A 10,776-nucleotide genomic window follows, 5' to 3' on the forward strand; every position below is an offset into this window, starting at 1 on the left:
TCGTTATGGAGAAATGGCTCTGGACTCTCGAAATCTTCATCTGCACCCATTCAAGAAAATATATACACGGCAAACTATCATACATTTAGCTATTTGGAGAGAGCTACTTCATATCTCACACTTCAGCTTACATTGATTTATCATTTTGAAACTATTCACTATCAATATGCTTTATGCACGTGGGTTGAAACTCTTGTATTCCTGTTGACACGGCAGTAAATCTATACTGTCAAAAATGAGATCATATCAAACAAGCATCTGTGTGTGTGTGACGCGCTGCTGAATGCTTTAAAGCCCACCTGCTTTACATTTGTGGAATAAACCCCCAAACATTAATGAGACGCTCACACGCAGATCATCTGTGTCCCCACAAACATCACAGCACACAACCCCCCCATCACAACACAACAGATATCAGAGACGAGCGTGTCAAACGCGTCCCGGTTCTGTCTGACATCATTCGCAACTTTACTGCGCCAGCACGTGCGGAAAACACATGGAAAACAAAGCAACAAAAAGTCTTTGGCTGACATGTGATGTCTGAATATAGACATGTATGATGTACTCACATTTTTAATTCGATTCTGTTCACACACACACACCCCTGAATCAGATTGACAAGCACATCCTATAGGGACGATTGCGGTTGTCACTTTTCACTTCGATTTTATTTTTTATTTGTATTAACATCTCAGTGATATTTCTAAATTGTTGATTCAAAACATTGACAAAATTAACATTTTGAAGATAAAAGCATTTGAGACCAACATACGGATGGATGGTTTTAATGACATCATTCTGCACTGGACTGCACAGATTGAGGAGGCTTTCACAGCTTGGGGACGCTAATGGCTACCAGCTAACAGCGCTCGACAAATCAACCTCTGACTGAGTCACAGCAAGCAACACGAATGACCCACAAACCCTCAGAGAGAGAGAGAGATTGTTTCCCATTGCATCAGGTGTAATTAAACAGCTGTCTGTGTATAGAAACATGTGGAGAACCGACTGTCTGAAAACAACAGCGGGAACCATCAGAACTACATCTCCATGTTCAGCCCGAGGGGTTTGAGCTCCATAATGGCCTGTTTGGGTCATAAAATCACCATCTCACACAACAGCACAGAGCAGTCGGACAGACAAACCACGAGATACGACACAACCGGCTCAACGTTTGGTGAAGTTTGTAAAAATGTTTTGTGGAAAATTCGGTTTTAAGTTAGTCACTAATGGTTCTTTTTCACTAGCCTGTGATGACGCGTTCAGCCTTGTACGTTTTTGATATTTTTATGAAAAAAATGTACGTTTATAACTCTATACGTTGTATTATATTTCCTGTCCATTACATGACCAAAAAAATTACTTAATGCTAATGCGAGAGTGTTTCTTTAACAGCGTCCATGGAAGTCACTGTATATTTTACACCCTTCTCTCTTTGGACTGCCCTCATCAGACTCTCTCTCTTTTATATTTATTTTGTTGAAAGAAGTGAAAACACTGTCGTTGACTTTTACTTTTGCTATTTGATCAAATGAGAATGCAAAAAAATGATGTGGCAGTCTCACATTCATCGCTATAGAAGATCCCAAACTTTGATGACGAAAGGTTCTTCACATTGAAGACAGAAGAACCATTTTTTGTTTAAAGAAAAGAACCATTCAGTCGAAGGATCTTAAAAGAAACATTCTTTTCTTAACTTCTATAATAACATAAAAATATTCTACTATAAGAAACTTTTTGTGGCGCATAAAGTTTGTGTGGATGTGATTGGTGCTTTATAGAATCTTATAGACAAAAATTGTTCCTCTATGGCTACGTTTACCACTTTTATTTTGAAGATTGAAAGATTATGATTGAAACATTATAAGATTTACCGTATTATTAAAATGACATATTTTTATTTGAACCCTAATTTATTAAAACGAAATAGTAAATGTGTCTGAATGATGGCCTCTTTCTGGTGGATTTCAGAACTTGACACCCACAAACCCTGAAGGAGAATTCATTCCCTTTAGACTTAGAAATGAACATTTCCAAACATGTGGATCACATCTGTTCATACTGCCGATGGAAGATTTTCAATTGGCTGGTGACGAGTGTCAATCACATATATCATCGAATCATCATTCAGTCCATTTGGGAATCTGCCGACATAAACTGTTAGAATGTCAGAATCTCATCCAGGTTTCATCACAACACATCCACCAGCTAACATTTAAGAAAACAAGACAAACTTCTGACTCTTTCTCCCTGTTTAATACAAAACACGACACACGCCGAGATCGGCACATGAATTATTAAACTCCTCTGAGCCGCCACAGTTTTCCAAGTTCCTCAAAGTTTCCCGTTTCAAAATATTTGTTGTGCAACGATTCCACATGAGATTTGCCATCAGCCGCAAAGAGAATTGTGAAAACATGAATTATTTAAACAGAAACAAGAGCGCAAAACTGAATCTCAGATCAGATTCAGAGGGGACGGTGCCAATGGTTTGATCATTTCACATTTCTTTAGAGAAAACTGATTTGTGTATTTAATGTTTATCAACAGAACTTTAATTACGTAATAAGTTCTGTACAAAAACTTTCTGCGTGCCAACTTTTACTATATTTTGCTACATCTATGATCAAGTTGATTTGCAGACACTGGAATCTTGCGGGTGAGCATCGACTCAAAGAATCTTCAGATTGGTTTTGTGTGTCTCTTGACCTCCAGGGTGAAATCTTATTACAAGCCTGTTTTGTAGCTGAGCCGGCAGGATTGACTCATAAAGAGACATACGTCTGTGGACGTCCATTCCATAAAATCTGGAAGCCTAAATTTGTTTGTCAAACGTAAAACCTAGGGCGGCCGTTTACAACACACAGAGACAAGACAAAAAATCTCATCGGTGCTTTACTAGTTGATGAATGCCAAGACATTTTCAAAGATCCTTGAGACTCAAAAGACCTTCTGTATGCAGATCCGGTTTGTGCTTCACAGCACCGAACTACAACGAAAAAAGGAAAACTAATGATTATTACCCAGCAGGCTATTTATGTTTTCCTGTTCATGTTCAGATTCTGCAGTTTTGCACTTTTTGTGTACTCGATGGAGAAGATGCAAGAAAAGATTTGAGAAAACAAACTCTACTAGCAAAATCTGAAACATACCCCAATGAAATATAATACGAATATAAAAAATAAAAGAATTATTGAAATAAATGATATGAAAACTAATTTTTTTCTTAATATTTAGATATAAATGAGACGAAGCATCGACACCCTGTGAAAATACTTGAAAGGTTAATTTTTTAAATCAAGTTATATCACTTAATCATAAAAACCCAACAGCAGTTGATAGATATTTTATTATACAGTTAATATCAGTTTTTGCACACAAACGCTTCATTTCCTGATGCATAAAGTCTCTTACCATCATATATTTTTCCATTAGATTCCATCGTTTCTGAGTAAAACTGGTATTAAATATAGTTTCAGAATTCAAATTGCAAACTTTTATTGAGATGAATGAGACTCTTAAGAGATGAAGAACCGCAGGTATTACACACACACACACAACGGTGATCATCAAACATCAACACATTCCTCTTCATTTGATCTCACACTCGCTCTCTTCTTCACTGACACGCTGATAATCCAGAGGAGATGAATTAGGGGTTTCTGGGAAGAGTTTCCAGCTCAAAGCGCACAGCACATTACACCAATGGCCCGTTATATTCACCCATCAAGCCATGCTTATGAGAGCATGAGAAACTATCATTTATCTCAGACGGGGTCAAAGTTCAAGAGCTCTTGCAGAGAGAGCCGGCGGTCACAGCCCGGCACACACTGAGAGATTCGACGGCCACAGAGCAACAAATAACCGCCGGCTGTCCTTCCGTCATCCAACACGTTACTGTAACCATTGTTCATTTACAACACACATACAGAAGAAGCTTCAGCAAAGTGAGCTAAAAACAAACAAATATGTACAAAAGGCTTCACAATGATATTTCACAGTAACGGAAGTCATGCTCAGATGTTCATAAAGCTGAAATATTAAATCCAACCTTGTTTTAAAACAGAATCACAGCTCCCAGACAGTGTCCATCATTTTCATAAGTAAACAACCATCAGATTCTCCTCCGCCGAACATTACTGAGAATGACTTTTCACTAGACTGCATTCATGCGTCTCCATAACTCATAAACGGCAGTCACGACGCTCGACAGCACTCGACATCATCAGAAACATTATGAATGGAGCGCGAGCGCCCGGAAGCTGATATGAAAAGACACGGCCGTCGTTTACACGACCAAATGTGAGATCGAAAACAAACAGAGCTTATCATATTTTGCGAGGAGAGTTTACTGATGATGAAATCTGTCTATCAAACATGGTAGACGGGTGCTTGTGTTTGTTTGTATCCCTCGACAACCGGTGACTCAGGACTAAAGCTGTAATATAAAACAGATGCGAGCGAACAGTATTCACATGCATGTCGTTCATAAGGCTACAGCCGTGGTGACATCATCGGCTCATGTCATGTGACCAAACATCATTAATGTCAAACTAGATGGAACATCTAACTGAATCATAATAGATTTGATAAGTACGGCATAGTACAATATAGTACAGTAGAGTAGAGTTAAGTATGTATGGATACAATACAGTACATTATCGTATTATACTGTGCTGTACCTTGCTATAAAGTAATACATCATATAGCATATAGTATCATATACAGTGGTAGTAGTTATGCACTTTATAGTGTATAGTATAGTACAGTATGGTACTGTATATTATAAAAGTATAGTGTGTAGTATAGCATAGCAATGCACAGTGGTATAGAAATATTTGGTTTATGTTTCAATATACATGACTACAATATAGTAATGTATAGTATATATTATAGTGTGAGTATATGTATATTATATAGTACAGAATGCACTGGCACAGTTTAATAATGTGTAGTATATGGTATAATATAGTACAGCAATATGTGGTCCATGGCACTGTACAGTAATGTATAGTGGTCGGTAAAATATGATATATCGATATAAAGAACATAGTTCAGTATACTGTCATTTATAGACCACTTCAGAAAACATAAGCAATGCCGCTCCAACGCTAATCTAGAAGAACTTGTGTTTCAGTTTTGAATAAAATACAACCAACAGAACATGAAATCTTGAAGATATCCGTTTAACGTTTCATTCGGTTTGATTATATATGTAAGATTTAAAAATAAAGTTGGTTTAATAAAGTGCTTCTAGACCATTTTTTCATCTTGCGAAGAGGTCTATAGTACAGCACATTTGCACATTTGGCAGACACTTTTATCCAAAGCGACTTATTCAGATACAAATGTATAGAATAATGCAATGTATGTACAATCCCAGGAATCAAACCCATGACCTCGGCGTTGCTAGCGCCATGCACTGTCCACTGAGCTACAGAAATGTATCACATCATAACCTACAACCCCTATAAATCTAAATAAAATCCCTGTAACACACAAACTCTTCATTAGACCATTCATGAGTGAAACTGGTGTAAAACTGTATTGCGATTTCACATATAAAGCCAAGTTTCCTTTGATGCCTGAGAAATATGAATAATTGAATAAATAAATTTCAATAAATGGTGTATCAGGAGACAGACGGGTCACTTTTGCCTGACCTACAGCGAGCTGCAATTTCAGGCACGAGACACGCACATACACACAATCTTCCCTCTACACAAATCGCACCATAAACTCTGCAGCTATAACACTCGCCGACTCCCGCCTCACTCTGGTTACCATGTCAACCCTTTGGCCCGGATTGGATTTAGTGCTGGTCATTTTGCCAGCTAATTGCAGAATCCAGACTCGCGGAGGTCAAAGGTGACAGGGAGAGCGCTCCGAACAGCAGGATCTTTATGAAACGCACCTAATCGCTCATAAAATGTGTCAGCGTCCAGATATAGCGTGCAGCGGAGGAACGGAGGTCACCTCTGCAGCCAGCACACGAGGCTGATGGGAAATCACGCCGTACAGAACACTACATCCAGTTTACTGCCCAATATCACCTGTATCTCTGTGAGAAATGTTTTTGTCATAGATTAGAGAGAGACGAGGTGTATCGGGTACATGAGCGTCGGGACCCTGCTTATCTTATCTACCCATAATTCACCTGGAGTTGTGGGTCCATGGGGGTGAATTTAAGCAGAGAATCAGTTTCTGTACACAGACCTGTCTGTCGCAATATTCTGGGGCGTATAGAAAATATCAATATTTTATTATAAGATTATGTTATTTTATATAACATGCAATCTTTGACTTTTGACTCTTCATTGCCATCTCTGTATAAACGTAAAATCTCGGGTTACTTTACATCAACCGAAATTTATTTGCAGACTTTTTATGAATGATACTAATATTAACACTAAACATACTAATATACAACATATATTAACAAAACACTAAATACAGACAACTCGTATTTAAAGAACAAAGAATATAAATGTTATTTTCTTAATGACAATCCATGATGAGAGGCTGCGTGTTACATCGATTTTACCATAGTAAAGAGTGTCTGCACACACAAGATGAGATTTGGGGTTTGTTTAAATCTGTAAAACTGAAATCATTTGACGTTTGGATCTCAATGGTCGCAATCACAAGGAATTATTATTAAATCCATCACACAATCACATCTTATTTTACTTTTACTCAAGTAGATTTTTCAAGCATCTGTACCTTATGAGAGTTTTCTTACATATCACTACATTATAAAGCATTATTACACGACTCGTTGGAATGCTTAATTCTGATTGGCCAGTCGCGACATTAGATGGTTTGTTATTGAGCCCGTCTGAGAAAAATCATTTTGAGATGTTTATTTTTGACAAATTAAATATAAATATATGTTTTAATAAAATATATGACATTGTATTAACAGATGATTTAAAAAATGGCCTGTTCGTTACATTTGAACATTGTTTCTTACCTTAAAACCGGAAGGTCTGTATTCGGTAAAAATAAGCTAAAAAATATTTAAAATTCACATTACATGTCAAGTTTTTTTCTTAATAAGCGGGATAATGTGATACAAGACCCGTCACAGTGTGAGTCCTCAAGAAACTTCTTGAGAAAATTTTCTGCGAATTCTAGCCAAAAGCTGACTAGACTGAAGATGATTAAATATAACACATTTTAAATATATTTTAAAAAATTGTTACAACATTATTCCTGAAGTTTCCTTTGTTTTAATTCATAATGTTAATGAGTTCATGATTATTCTAAAATATTGAAAAAAATAAACACACAAGAGAGTAAGTGTCCAAAAACTTTTGACAGGTAGTGTAAGTATTTAAAAGATAAAAACAACAAAATGTGTTCATAAAACATAGTGGAGCAAAAAGCATGACACATGCTTTGTAATGTGGTGATGTCAAACATTCCAAAGTAAAAACACTCACCTAAAATACAGATATTTAAAAATGTACTTGAAAGTAAAAATGACCGTCTCTACTTAACATGCAGATTTTTAGATGATATTGAAATATCTCCAGGTCTCAGACAGGCTGTAATCCAGAACTGATGTACGCCGAGGAATCCACACGCTGAACCCGGGCTGATGGCCAACTAACAGCGCTGGAGAGAAAGACAAACGGCCCGGGAAGAAAGCCAGCGCTCTGTTACACAAACACACACCTGACAGCAGAACACACACATTGTTAACACGTCCAGGTTTGTTCACTTTCCGCTGCAGATGCTTTCAGTCGCAGGTTACAGGAACACTGTAGACTTATGATTTCTGTGACTCATGAGAGAAAAGAAACTGACCAAAAGTAAACGTTCATTATATAAGATTCCACAGGTTATAAAGTGTAAAAAACAAGAGGTTCTTTTGGGAACTTTACAATGATAGAAATTTTTAGCACCCGTATATTTAAAGAGATAGTTCACCCAAAATGAAAATTCCGTCTTCATTTGTTCACCCTCATTTCATTTTTAACCGAACAACAGCGGTTTTCATGTCAATGGGTGCCGTTTACCAACAATCTTCAAAATATGTTCTTTTGTGCTCTGCGGAAGAAAGAAAGTCAGACATGATGACAGAATTTTCATTTTTGGACAAAATATCCCTTTTAGAGTACTGTATATGTCAAGTGATTCAAATACACCTTTAACAGTAAATATAAATCTTCAGTATATATCTCGTCCTGTAGCGTCTGACTGATCCTCATCATAAAGTGACTTCATTTATGTAAAGTTATGGGTTATGTTGAAAAGTATCTCTTTTGACGGAAGTCTTTATCTGAAAAACATCTGCTAGTGCTTCACAATGGACACGCTTTAATGTCTGTTTTAGAGCCACTTTTAGCCACACAATGTTGCGTCTCTGCAGCTCCAGACCACCTCAAACCGCATCTTCACACGCCAGCGGACCTGCACGCTCCGTCGGCCGAGAGCATCCATAACCAAACCGTCTCCATGAGCTTGATTGTATTTGTGGGGTCACACAGCGGTTGCAGCGTCATTTCTCACTCGACATCTTCTGAACGGGACAGTCTACTTCTTTAATCCCAGGGTGCATTGCACCTGTCAATCAATTGGGTCAAATATTGTTTGGTTATCAACGTTGCTGAAATATGTTCTTTTGTGTTCTGCAATAGAAAGAAAGTCATACAGGTTTGGAATGACACGAGGACGAGTAAGCTATGAAAGATTATTTGATTTTGGGTCTCTTTAAATCTATTTTTGCAGAGACTTATTAAAACAGCAGTGTTTGACTTTCCATTGGCTATGTGGAAATGCTATTTAATGAGTTTGTGGACAAATACACGGCTAAGGCTACATGCGGTAACAGTCCAGAAGATAAATTCATGTTTGTAAATGAGGTTCAGAGCTCCATCTAAATGTGCGGCTGGACAAGCAAACAGAAATCAAATATAATGAAGCAGAGCCTGTTTGCATACAATCATCTTATTGTGCTTCTTAAGCAGATGTTTTTTTACACATCCTCTGACAAATCTGTCACATAATTCATATGGAATCTGATGTGTTCATACAAACAAAAGCTTACAGAAAGGTCATGATTGTAAACTGTTACAACAAAAGAGAGAGAAAATAATGAAAGCTGTCAAACGATTAATCGCGATTTATTGCATCTACAATATAAATTTGCGTTTACATAATATATATTTCTGTGTACTGTAGTTATTAATTTTGTATTCATAAAAACACATACATGCACACACAAAAATAATATAAAAAAAATGAATAAACATCTATATATACTTGGTAGTGAATAAACGGTAGATATAAGTGTTTATTCAATTTTATTTTTACCTACCAAGTATATATATCTTAATATTTTCTAAACAAACAGTATATACATGTCAATGTGTTTATAACACAAAATTAACATGCACAGTACACAGACATGTATTATGTAAACACAAACTTTCATTTCGAAGGCGATTAATCGCGATTAATCATTTTACAGCCCTAAATAAAATATATTGAAAAGCATTTATACAACTATATTCTTCAGATCGGTCTGCAGATTGTTTTTACATATCAACGTTTCTCAACAGACATGCTCAAATACTTCACGCTTTATATGCTACTACTGACTTAAAATAATAAAAAGACCAAAGAAAGAAATGGAGGGTGCCGATTGGCTCATGGCTGGTGCGGCGGTGGAAAGTAATTGGCTATTTCACACATGTAAGGGCTTCACCAGCAGAGTTAAGGAGCCACGCGACTAACCTGTCGACAGCCACCGACCCGTCATCAATCAATTATTATCAGACACAGCGGGAGCCGCGGTGTTAAAGCCCCTCCTCACATCATCATACACTCCATCCATTATCACAGTGTGTGTGTGTGTTGGGGGGGGGGTTGTGTAGTACTCCAGCTGTTCAAAACACAATGAGAAACCTGTGAGGAAAATACGCATACTGTACATTATACGCTTCTGTTTATAAATACAATGTAAAATACTCACATAAAAAAACATGATTTCTTGTTTGATATTTTAACTCAATTAGGAAAAAACATGCCAGGTTTTTAGCTCTAAAACATGCAAAATTGGTGTTATTTCTCCGTTTAATGTCATGAGTTAATGTTGGTAAGCTATCGCTAGTTTGACTTTAAATAGTGTAAACATTGTGACTGATGCAAAACTCGATTTTACCAGATGTGTTTTATCTTCTGGCCGTCAATCTGTCTATTTAAACCCACATGTTGTTTCAACCCCAGAAGAGAGAATGTGATTTTGAGTAAATGATGTCAGTATGGCCATATATTGCTGAACCAAATCTTCATGATGCAACATTACACACACACAGACACACACCTCCAGGAGTGTGTGACAGATTATCATCTTGTTACAGCATGAATATAACACACACACATGTGAGTGGTGATGTAAACACTCTGGTGTTTGCGTAATGAAACAAGCTTGAGTTTTTCTTCATGATGATGACGATGAAGAAAATTCTTCATTTACTCACCCTCAGATTGTTCCAAACCTATTCAAATTTCTCCCATTTACAGCCATAATTAGGAAAATAAATACAATGTGAGTCAATGGGGGATGAGATCTGTTTGGTTCCGACGTTCTTCCAAATATCTTCCTTTGTGCTCATCAGAACAAAGATATTAATACAGGTTTGGAGGGAAGACAGAACTTTCATTTTTGGGTGTACTGGCCCTTTAAATAAATAAATGAAAGCAACATCTCCATCAACAGAAACACGCACACACTTAAATGTAAAAATCTTTTATTGTTAATCTTTT

Source organism: Triplophysa dalaica, chromosome 24 (assembly GCF_015846415.1).
Source record: "Triplophysa dalaica isolate WHDGS20190420 chromosome 24, ASM1584641v1, whole genome shotgun sequence".
NCBI classification, from domain to species: Eukaryota; Metazoa; Chordata; class Actinopteri; order Cypriniformes; family Nemacheilidae; genus Triplophysa; species Triplophysa dalaica.